Here is a 10880-nt window from a genome sequence, read left to right on the forward strand (position 1 = left end):
CTTCCAAATCCTTGATAATCTCCTTGGTCGAGATGATCAGAGCCTTGGATTCCTTAGTTAGCGTATCTAACTGAGTCTTCACAGCAGGGCCTTCCTCGACCAAATCAACTCGTTTCTTCTCCAACTTGGCAATCTCTCGACGCAGCTCCTCAAGTTTGGTGTCGACATCAGAAACTTCATTTGCAATTAAAACCTTCCTAGCAGTGAATTTCTTGAAGTCTTCTTTCATCGCCGCAACCTGAGCTTTACCAGAAGAAACTTTAGCTTCCTTGAGGCTAACAGCTTGGCCCACGTCCTTGGCTTGATGAAAAGTGGCTAAAGCATCCATCAAAAAAGATTGAAGGTTGGCTAAAGCAGCAGCCTGATGAGAATCAAGCTTTTGACCAAGCAGGAAGACAAGCAATTCTTTAGCAGTGTGACTCGTTTGAGAGTCAGCTCGAATCTGGTCGAGGAATCCACTGTCGAAAACGATGGCCCTCAGCCGGCCCATGCTCTCTTCAATTTGCTGAAGATTGGCAACTCCACTGGATTGAGCAGTCTCAGCAGTAACATCAGCTTGATGGGGTGGAGAATCCCATTCCAAAGTGCCATCGAGAAAGCCATCCAAAGCCGCCAGCGGGTCTTCCTCAAATAAGGTATCAAGCTTCTCACTAGACACATGTGATGAAGAGTCACCCTTGGCTTGAGGCGAAAGTTGGTACAATATTTATAACCTCTCTATTTTCTCTCTTGCTCTTCACTTTCTCATGTGTGACTTTTCATATATATATTCAATTTTTTATGAGTTCAAACTTAAATTTATTGGTTCAATTCTCTTTTTTCTTGCTTAATTGATATGATTATATGAGATTAAATTTGTGGTGCCTGTGTTTTGCTTGGAAAAAAGTGATAAAAACTATGCACTCCAAGTGTTTATAAAAAAATCTCCTTTAAAATTTAGCCTTCAACATAGGGGCTTTTGCTATCGTTGAATTGCTGTTTCTTTCTTGTTCTGTTATTCCTTTAATTTGTTGTTTTTTCATAAAATTGTAAGTGTTAATGATATAAAAAAAAAACCGCAATGTTTGAGTTGAGTGTTTAATTGAGAATTGCGACATGGTATTCACACCGCAATCGCAGTGAGACGTCAAGTGTGGGTAGTTAAGCTTAGGCTTAACCTTCCCCGGCTCTATAAAAATCCTGGCTTCGCCACTGCTCACCATCCTTATCCCTCCATCCCCCTCATCCTTGACTCACTCTCATTTCTCTCTTCCTCGCTATTTCTTTTTCTTCCTTCACGTTTTCTTTCTTTCTTCAGCAGACCCATTTCTGCTCTTTCTTCCTTTCTTCTCCTTTTCTTCTTCTTTTCTTTCTTTGTTACCTACTTTATCTCCTTCTTTTATTTGCTGCAACAACTCCCCACTGTTCCTCTTTCTCTTTTGATCAGCATCTCCACATCCTTTTCTTCTCCATGGACAACCAGTCCATGAGCCACCACCTCTACTCTCCCTCTTGCAACCGCTGATGACACCATCACTATCACCATGATTCTTCTCCTTCCTAACTTGCAGCAACAAACATGGCACCACCACCAATATGAAAGCCACACACACCCCTTCTCATCACATATTTGCTCAATTTTCTAACCACCACCGTTCCTTGCTCTCCATGGAGCCTAACAATCCACCATCTTTGTTCTCCTTCTTCTGGTTTTGAATGGAGAACCCCATGAAAGGACCCAAGCACCACCACCGTGAGCTCCACCACGCAGAGGATGCCACCGGCACATCACCTTCTCATTTTCCTTGGTAAAAGCCTTAATTTCTTGATTAGTATGTCTGTATATTTGATTTCTAAAGTTATCTGGGGTTTAGATGAATCAATATGGTTTTAAATAGTGTTATGGTGCTGAGAACATGTTGGAAATTTCAAAACCACGTTCTGTTATGAATTCCGTCACAAACATCAGTTTTTCCGTCACAAAGCTCTGTTTTTCCGTCACTAACAGAACCTGCAGGGGACAATTTTCTGTTTCGGTTCTCCAACTTGAAAATTGCATAACTCTCTCATCTTTTATCCGTTTTAGGTATATGACCACTTTTTAGAAAGCCCCAAGAGTCTACTTTAATATAAAATATATTTGAAACTCTTTCTACAGCTAATTGGCTGAAGAAAATATATATTTCTAACGTAGTATGTTTTACTAATCTCTTTACAAAGGTTGTTGTGGCTGAGTAGAGTTTCATGTTAATGTATTAAGTTTTCTAAAAAGTTGTTTTCTTTGAGTTAAGTGGTTTAGGGGTTTTAAGGATTTTGTTTTAAGCCTTAATTAGTTGTTTTAAGTGCTAAAAATAGCTTTGAAATAGATTTGGCGAAAAAGGAAAATTTGTACATGTTTATGTAGGTGTAGCCGAGCCTATGACATGTGTTTTGAAGTTTGGAAAATTAATTTTGAAACTTGTTTTGTTTAGTGAAAATCATAAGTTAAGTTTGAGGACTAAAAGTTTATGGTGACAAAACTTTAGGATTAAAACACAAGAGGTTGAAGAGTTTTGGGTTAAACTTTAATTATAAAAGTACTGGGGTTTATTTAATAAATTTAGTAAAGATTGAGGGCTGAAAAAGAACTTACTTTAATGTGAGGACCTTTTCGTGATTATGTGCTTGTCAAGGGACTAGGGTTGAATTACTTAAAAGTTGAGGAGTTGTTTTCTAAATGGGCATTTAAAGGGGCCTTTCTTTAAAACACAAATATTTTATCTTTGGACTTTAGTCCTTGAAACATAAAGTTTGTGCATTTAGCCTAAGTGAGCTATAAAGATTGGCTAAGTTTGTTCTGGAACTTTAGATGTGACTTTAGAGGCTAAGGTTTAGTATGTGAACTTGTGAAGGGTACGAAGGACGAAAGCGCCTTGCGACGAAGCTAAAGAATAGAAGGAAGCGAGCTGACGCGGAAAACAAATATGTGACAGGATTGGAGTTGCAGTTTAGGAAGAAAATTGGCTAAGGTAAGGGTAACTCAGTTTTAGAGCGTCATTGAGTCTTGCCTGCTTTAATCGCACTGTATGCGTTTGAGATGAAGATGTTTATATTGATTGGCAGATGATTATGATTATTATGCTTGCAATGTTGTATGCTTGCTTATATTGACTGTTTCTGAGGCTTGTGCCAAATGTTTTCTGAAGGCTTCGGCCGAGTAAACTTATTGAGACGTGTGTCTCCATTTTCTGAGAGGCTTCGACCGTTTACTGGTTTCTGTCATTGAACTGAGTTGGTATGCAATTGAAATGAGTTATGTTCGTTGATAATAGGAATAACATGTGGTTACTCCGAATAAATCATTGGTTTGGGCATTGTTGTTGATTGACTTGGCATATAGGGCTTGGTCTTTAAGTGGCGATGAGGTGGGGTGTGGTCCCGCGTGATTGTCCCGTCTTTCGAGGCGTTATAAAGTGGCGATGAGGTGGGGTGTGGTCCCGCGTGATTGTCCCATCTTGTGAGATGTTCTAAAGTGGCGATGAGGTGGGGTATGGTCCCGCGTGATTGTCCCGTCTTGCGAGACGATATTGATCGATCCATTTTGGTAGCAGCATATAGTTGCATTATAGGGAACTAACACCTGACCCTATGTTGTTGAATTTTAGTTATTGGTTTATTGATATCTGATTTGATGTTATATTGTTGAGGTTATTATTGTAAGGGAAGCCAACTCCTCGGCTGTGTTACTAGCCAAGCGTGGGTTTATTTCATTGTGAGGCTTGTTCTTCTTAAGCATTCCCATTGGAGCTGTTTGATGTTTGCGGATTGCGGATTGGAATCTCTTTTGCAGTTTTCCGTTGCCGTGACAAATTCTGGTGTATTATGGAAGTATTAAAGAGATGCAGTTTAATCAATTGATTTGGCATTCTAAATGTCGTATCTATTGATTTGACACTCTAAATGTTAGATCTGTCAGAGGTAAGGAATTTGAAGGGAGATTGGATTATTGTGTTGCTTTATTTAGATGGCATTCTGTTTATCCATTATTGACAGGTTCATGGATTCTATCTGGTTGTGGGTTGTGGTCCATGAGTAGTATATCAAAGAAGGCTTGAAAAGGTTTTGAAACTGAAGTGATTGAGAAGGCTTATTGCTTGCAATCTTGTTGGTGTGACTCTTCCTTGGAAACCTCTCTGGTCGTGGGTCATTGACCAAGTTTATATTGTTAATTAAGCTGTGAAGGAATGCTGTTTGTTTCAAGTGAAGAGTTGGCCTTTGGAATTTCTGATATATGCTTGAGGCTCAACTTTGTGCAAATTTAAAGAGCTTTTGGAGTTGTTTTATCCTGTGCATTTCAATATCTCAGAGTATTATTTAGTGTCTATTTTTGGTTTTGAGCTTGTGCTTGAGTACTCTTTTTCCTCTCTGGGGTTTTTCCCACTGGGTTTTTCCTATGGAGGTTTTAATGAGGCTCTTCTCAAGCTCCCTAGTCACCAAAATAGTACATGGGTTGGTTTAAGCCTTTAGTCATTTTGGCTTGGCTTGAGTTGTTTTTCTTGTCTTATCTTTTACCAATTTATATGAGAGGATTGTTCTCATGATTTTTCTGTTATATCAATATAAGCTTTTTGTTCTCAAAAAAAAAAAGTTGTTGATATATGAGTTTAGTTATATTGCTGGTTTGTTGGTATCTGGATTAACTTAAGTTGCTAGTTTATTTACCATGATAGGTAATTAAATTTGAATAGCATGATTTTTCTCTTTTATACATGGTAATTGCATGGAGTTAACCCTTTCTATTTGCTACTTGTTGTTTGGGCGCTTAACGCTATTAGGCGATGGAGAGCCTTCCGCTGAAGCTTAGCTGTTCGAGTTGGAGATCGTGACCGTGGGCGGTCGAATAATGGTGGATGAAGCAGTTGCTTCTCCCCTTTTGAAGGACTATGTCTGAGTTTCTTTCTCCATCTGAAAACTCTGCTGTTTAAATCTTACATTCGCCACTTGTCTAAGTGAGCGTACTTATTTTGGAAACTTGTTTATGATATTGTAAGACATTATTATTATATGTCGGGAACGGGTTGTTTAATTAAGATTATGTTATGTATTAAACTTTGTTGAGTTGTTTCGAAAAGGAAAAAATTATCGTGATTTCTTAGGATTACGAAATAGTCCTTAGACTCTGTTAGGTTACTAATGTGACTCCTCAGTTGAGAAATTGGGGCGTTACAATCTTCATAAACTATAATCCATATATGGGAGCATGTTCAAATAAAAAAATAGCAACCTTTGAGAGAATAAAAAAAAATTATGTAGTGTCTAATAGGGTCTATAGTATTTTTTTTCTTCTTCGGGATATCTTCTTTATTATAGTAACTTCGAGATCCAGTGCATCCATTGCTGTAAAATATAACTTATTTAGAGCAAGATACTTCAAAAAAATAAATTCAAAAAATAGTACAAAAATATTTTCATCATAAATTAATTTGAAATTTCTTTATATTTATTGATAATTTTTTATAGTATTTAAATTATCTAAATAAACAAATAAAAATGATTTTATTTTAATTATTATTAAAATTTAAAATAATTAATTGAGTTAAAAAGAGAATAAATTTTTTGGTTCTAAATAAGTTATATTTTTTAACGAATGAAGTTTACCATTTTAAAAATATTTTTACTATAAGTTAATTTGAAGTTATTTATATTTATTGCTGAAAAGTTGTGTTACTCTAAATAAAAAATTAAAAAATGATTTTTTATTTTACTTATTCGTTTTTAATTATTATTATTATTATTCTTATGAGGAAAAAAATATTCCATTAGCATCTTTTTAGATGGTGTTAACTTGTTAGAGGGAAGTGGGTGGAGTGTAGATTTAAAAGAAGAATGAGATAGAGTGTCATTCTGGCAAATCATAAGGGGGTCAGTGCATTTTACTCTTTATTTATTTATCTTTATTTACTAGTGTTTTTACCCGTGCGCTGCACGGCGAAAGATTTTTCTAAATTTTTTACGTTAATTTTTTTACATGAAATTGAACCGATTAACTGCCATAAAACCATAGATAACAATTGAAACTAAATTTAATACGTTTGCACAACAATGAAATCACAATTGAATCCAACAAAGGCGGAAGATTACATCAATATATATAAGAAATAAAAAGAAAAATAGGATCCTTATGCATTCCACTTGCTGCTTGTTTACCCATGCTCATTAGTAGTTTATTGAATCTGCAAAAATTTGGAAAATGTTTTAAATAAGACATAAAAATATACATCACGGCTACTTACAATGTGCATGATACAAAGAAGTATAAAATCTAAGATAGATAATCTAACCATTCATATGTTCTAGAATACTTCTCCATACACGACATTCTGAGTGCAATTAGATACTACTCATTTGTCATCGACTATAAGTATCTTCAACCTTTTTCTAGATTTTACTCTCGATAAAGCTACATATAGCTGACAGTGCGTGAACACCGACCTAGGAAGGTATAATCCAACATGGGATAGCGATTGGCCTTGGATCTTATTTATAGTCATAGCAAAACAAACAGTTATAGGGAACTGCCTCCTTGAGAATTTGAAAGGAAGGCCAGTGTCAGAAGGAGTTAAGCTAAGTCTAGGAATATAAACCGGTTTACCTGTTTTTGAACCGGAAAGAGCTGTTGCAACAATGATATAAGATGTCAAAGCAGTCACTATCAATCTAGTTCCATTACACAATCCAGCAGACTGATCAATGTTCCGAATCAGCATGATAGGAACTCCAACTTTCAGAACAATTTTGTGGTTGGAAATACCAGAGCACTTAACATCATTTAGGAATTCTGAAGTGAGTCATTCTGCATCTATTTCATAGTCTTCATCTGACCTACATGGAGTGTCGTAACTCAAATATTATGTTTCCTCTCCAGGGATCATTGACATCATGAAGTTATTAACTTCTTCAACACTTTCAAGTGTAGGAGCAAGGAGTGCTCTTTGTTCAAAATATGCATGGTTTTCCAAATTATCAATAACATTGGGATATGCAAAATTGACTAACTCAAGTAAAGGATTATCAGACTCCCTTACCAACAAATCAGAGGGAATTTCTATAATAGAATCATCATCATCGATTGGGATAATCGTGCCATCGCCCACTTGAAGAAGTCAATATGCAAATTCTTTGATTTCCAAGAATGAAGAAGAGGACCTAGCTTGTTGTAATCTCATGTTGGTAGTTAACTTCATTACTTTAGAATGCTTCCATAGGTATGATGAATTCACAGAAGAAGAAATGATGTCTGGTCTACTTCCTTTTAAAACTACTGGAAGAATCTGTCTGAAGTCCTCACCCAAAACAACTACCTTTCCTCCAAAGGGTTTATCGTGGCCAAAAGTTGTTTGGGTCTTCATAATGTCTTTCAAAGTTCTGTCTAGAGCTTCAAAACAGTGCTTGTTAAGCATAGGGGCTTCATCCCAAATGATAAGACTTGCTTTTTGAAGCATCTCAGCTTTAGGAGAACCTTGACGGACATTACATGTTGATAATTCATGGATTGTGATAGGAATGGAAAATCTAGAGTGAGCAGTTCTACCTCTAGGTAATAGTAATGAAGCAATGCTACTTAACGCAACATTTAGAACAATTTTTCCTTCAGAATGCAGCGCAGCTGAGAGGGTATTCCGATCCACACAAGAGTTTTACCAGATCCGTCAAATCCATATAAGAAAAAAAATCCTCCGTTATTGGACGACACAACATTCAATACCTATAAATTGACATGCTTTATTAATAAGGCCATACGAAACACATCATAAACGAATTTTTTCATTTTTCCTTCTATTATGATTTAATCATAATTTAGTACCTGCGTATAAGCTCCTTTCTGTTCAGAAGTTAGGCAACAGACCAATTGTTGATGCAGTGTGTTCATTTCATCCTTATTGTAATTAAGCTCATCTGCAACAAATTGATTTTCAAAACGAAAGGTCTCACAAAAAGATGGATAAGGTAAGCTAGGCCATTCTTTAAGTGTCCTTCCATTGGTTTGCAACATCTTCTCTATCTTAATCAAACATAAATTCATCAAATCCTCATCATTGATTTGAAGATCTGCAACAAATATTAAATGGATTAAAAAAAAGCCAACAAACGTTCTCAAAATCACAAATAAATAATAAAATTCAATTGTACATAGGAGGTTTCTTTAATACAACAAAGGAAATGAATCCTTCTAAGATGCCAATTTCAAAGAACATACGTTAATGTGGTGTTTGGTATTTCAATAGGGAACTAAATCTTTTTTTGGAAAAACAAATACTTTGTTTTGAATAAATGTATAATTAATTTAAATATAAAAGCTATTTAAAAAGTTTATTTGAAGTTGTTTATCTAATTTATAATGCTCAGTAAAAAAAAATAACAAATCTTTCCTTATCAGCTAAAATATAACAAAACTTACAAAAACTAACTATTCTCTTATGAGAAAAAGTTTGATGCACCGACGGTGTAAAGTTTTTTTACACCGTCAACCAATCAGATTTCAAGGATGTGAGAAAATCTCTCTTTTCATTTAATTTCTTTAATTGACATGTCACATCCTTGAAATCTGATTGGTTGACGGTGTAAAAAAACTTTACACCGTCGGTGCATCAAAATTAAACTCTTCTCTTATTTCTCTTAATCAGATCTATTAAAATATCTGATTATACTATTGCCCAAACCCCTTATAATACAAAGATACAAAATATAAAAAAAATATATAATATTAGATGAATTATTATTAAATTTTCCTTGGATAAAATGAAAAAATGAAAAGGGACATACATGAGAGATTTTTAATTGAATATATTGGTTTCAAACAAAAAATATATGACCATTTGTTTTAAGATTATTGAGATGGATGGCACAAAGTGCCTCCCTAACGATATTAGAGTAAATAGAGTATTTAATTAGTTTCATAGTAAAACTTTTTATTATTATTTACCTTTGTCAGAATCTGGATGTTTTTTAAAAGGGGAATAATTAATGTAAAAACTCAAAACTCCCAAATATATACTAAAGTAATTTGTTGTATTTGATGGAACTAATATATGGTGAAATTTATGGAAAGAATCATTTTTTTATGCATCATAATGAAATATGAAAATGATCTTCATATAATGAAAATTGGTCTAGGAAATAGAAACTAATGAAGCAAAATAAAAGAAATAACATCATTATTTAAGGTTATGATGGATTCTAAAAAGGGGTACTATTGTTGGAAATTTAAAGAATGTAAATGGAGCCTAAGTATGATTTGTGGGAGATGGACGAATGGGATTAATGAGGTGTTTTAGGGGGATATAGAAAATTTGATTGCTCACACTAACATATGAATGCTCATTAAGGCGTCTAGAAGAATAAAAGGATTTGGGTTTTTTTTTTAGGGGGTATACGCCATAAATTCCTTCGTTGAAATTAAACATATGGAATTAAACGCGAATACAATTTTGTTTGATCTTAAGATTAATAAATTAAATATAATTTATTCTACTTATTATATTCAGTTTCAAAAAGAAACCTCAAACAAAATTATTCCTAGTATGTATACCCGTGCCAAAGCATATGGGCATATTTCTGAACATATTAAAAATTATTTTTAATATTTGGATTATTTTTTTATATGAATGATAAATAAATACAAATATAATTCTATGTTTAATTAATATGATTATGCTATAAAAATTGAATATGTAATAAATTGCATGATTTTTATTTTTTTATTTTGTTTTTCTCATAACTAAATAATTCTACACAATGTATAACATATAAAAGATGTGATATTTTTTGGTACATTGAACTGATAAATTGCATCATTCAGGAATTGGTATCTGGACCTCTCCTACTCAACCCATAAAATTATAATAAAATTTTCTTTTTTCTTATTTTTAATTGAAAATATTTTAAGGTAAACGTTCTTCCCCATCAGATTCTATATTCACAATCAAATTGTAATGCTTCTGTATATCTATTCCTAAAAATATTTAAAAATTCTAGAAAAAAATTTAAAAATTATATTAAAACATTTTCTATTAGTTTCAACTTTAAGGTATTTTCATGCTAAATGTTCCCCTTTGTATCAGATTTTTACTATGTAACCTAAACATCAACAAATATAGACTATATACTTTCAATCCCCGTGTGACAAATAGTTTTAAAGGTATTTTCATGGTAAATGTTTATCATCGCATTAGCTTTAAATGTTCATCATCATCATCATCATCATCATCATCTCTCTCTCTCTCTCTCTCTCTCTCTCTCTCTCTCTCTCTCTCTCTCTCTCTCTCTCTCTCTCTCTCTCTCTCTCTCTCTCTCTCTCTCTCTCTCTCTCACGCTAATGTATAAAGGACTTGTTATTCCAACAACTTGTTCATTTGGAAGCTGAATTAATCTATGTCGTGAGATTCTTATGCTGATTGGATGCTTATAAAACTTAAATTTAGCGACTCAATAATTGATTTTACATTCTCATCAAAAACTTAAGCATAAAAAATATAAGCTATATATGTTCATTTATTCCAATTGTCGTCAAAATTTCATATTTATATAAATACATATTTTAATATAAATGTTCTTCCCCGTGGAATCTATATTTTCACAATCAAATAAAAATGGTTTTGTATATCTACTCTTAAAATTATTTAAAAGTATGGAAAAATTATTAAAATTTTATTAAAACATTTTCTATTAGTTTCAATTTAAAGTATTTTCATGCAAAATGTTAATCATCATGTAGGAGCTTTGTACTATATAATTAATAAATATAGACCAAATATGTTAATTCTTCTCTAATCCTTCGTGTGAGCCCTATATTTACAATCAAATTACAATGCTTCTGTATATATACCCTTAAATTATTTACACAGTTTGGGAAGAGTATTAAT

The 10880-nt window shown here is 33.5% G+C and overlaps 1 long non-coding RNA gene across 1 annotated transcript; it reads left to right on the forward strand.

Moving 5' to 3' along the window:
• The first annotated feature begins 1225 nt into the window (after window positions 1-1225).
• On the forward strand, window positions 1226-5024 carry LOC130745180 (uncharacterized). Its single transcript, XR_009021585.1, has 3 exons — window positions 1226-1787; window positions 2871-2987; window positions 4794-5024. It is a non-coding gene; the product is annotated as an uncharacterized LOC130745180 (long non-coding RNA).
• The last annotated feature ends 5856 nt before the right edge of the window (window positions 5025-10880 follow it).

Source organism: Lotus japonicus, chromosome 3 (genome assembly GCF_012489685.1).
Source record: "Lotus japonicus ecotype B-129 chromosome 3, LjGifu_v1.2".
In the NCBI taxonomy this organism is placed as follows: domain Eukaryota; kingdom Viridiplantae; phylum Streptophyta; class Magnoliopsida; order Fabales; family Fabaceae; genus Lotus; species Lotus japonicus.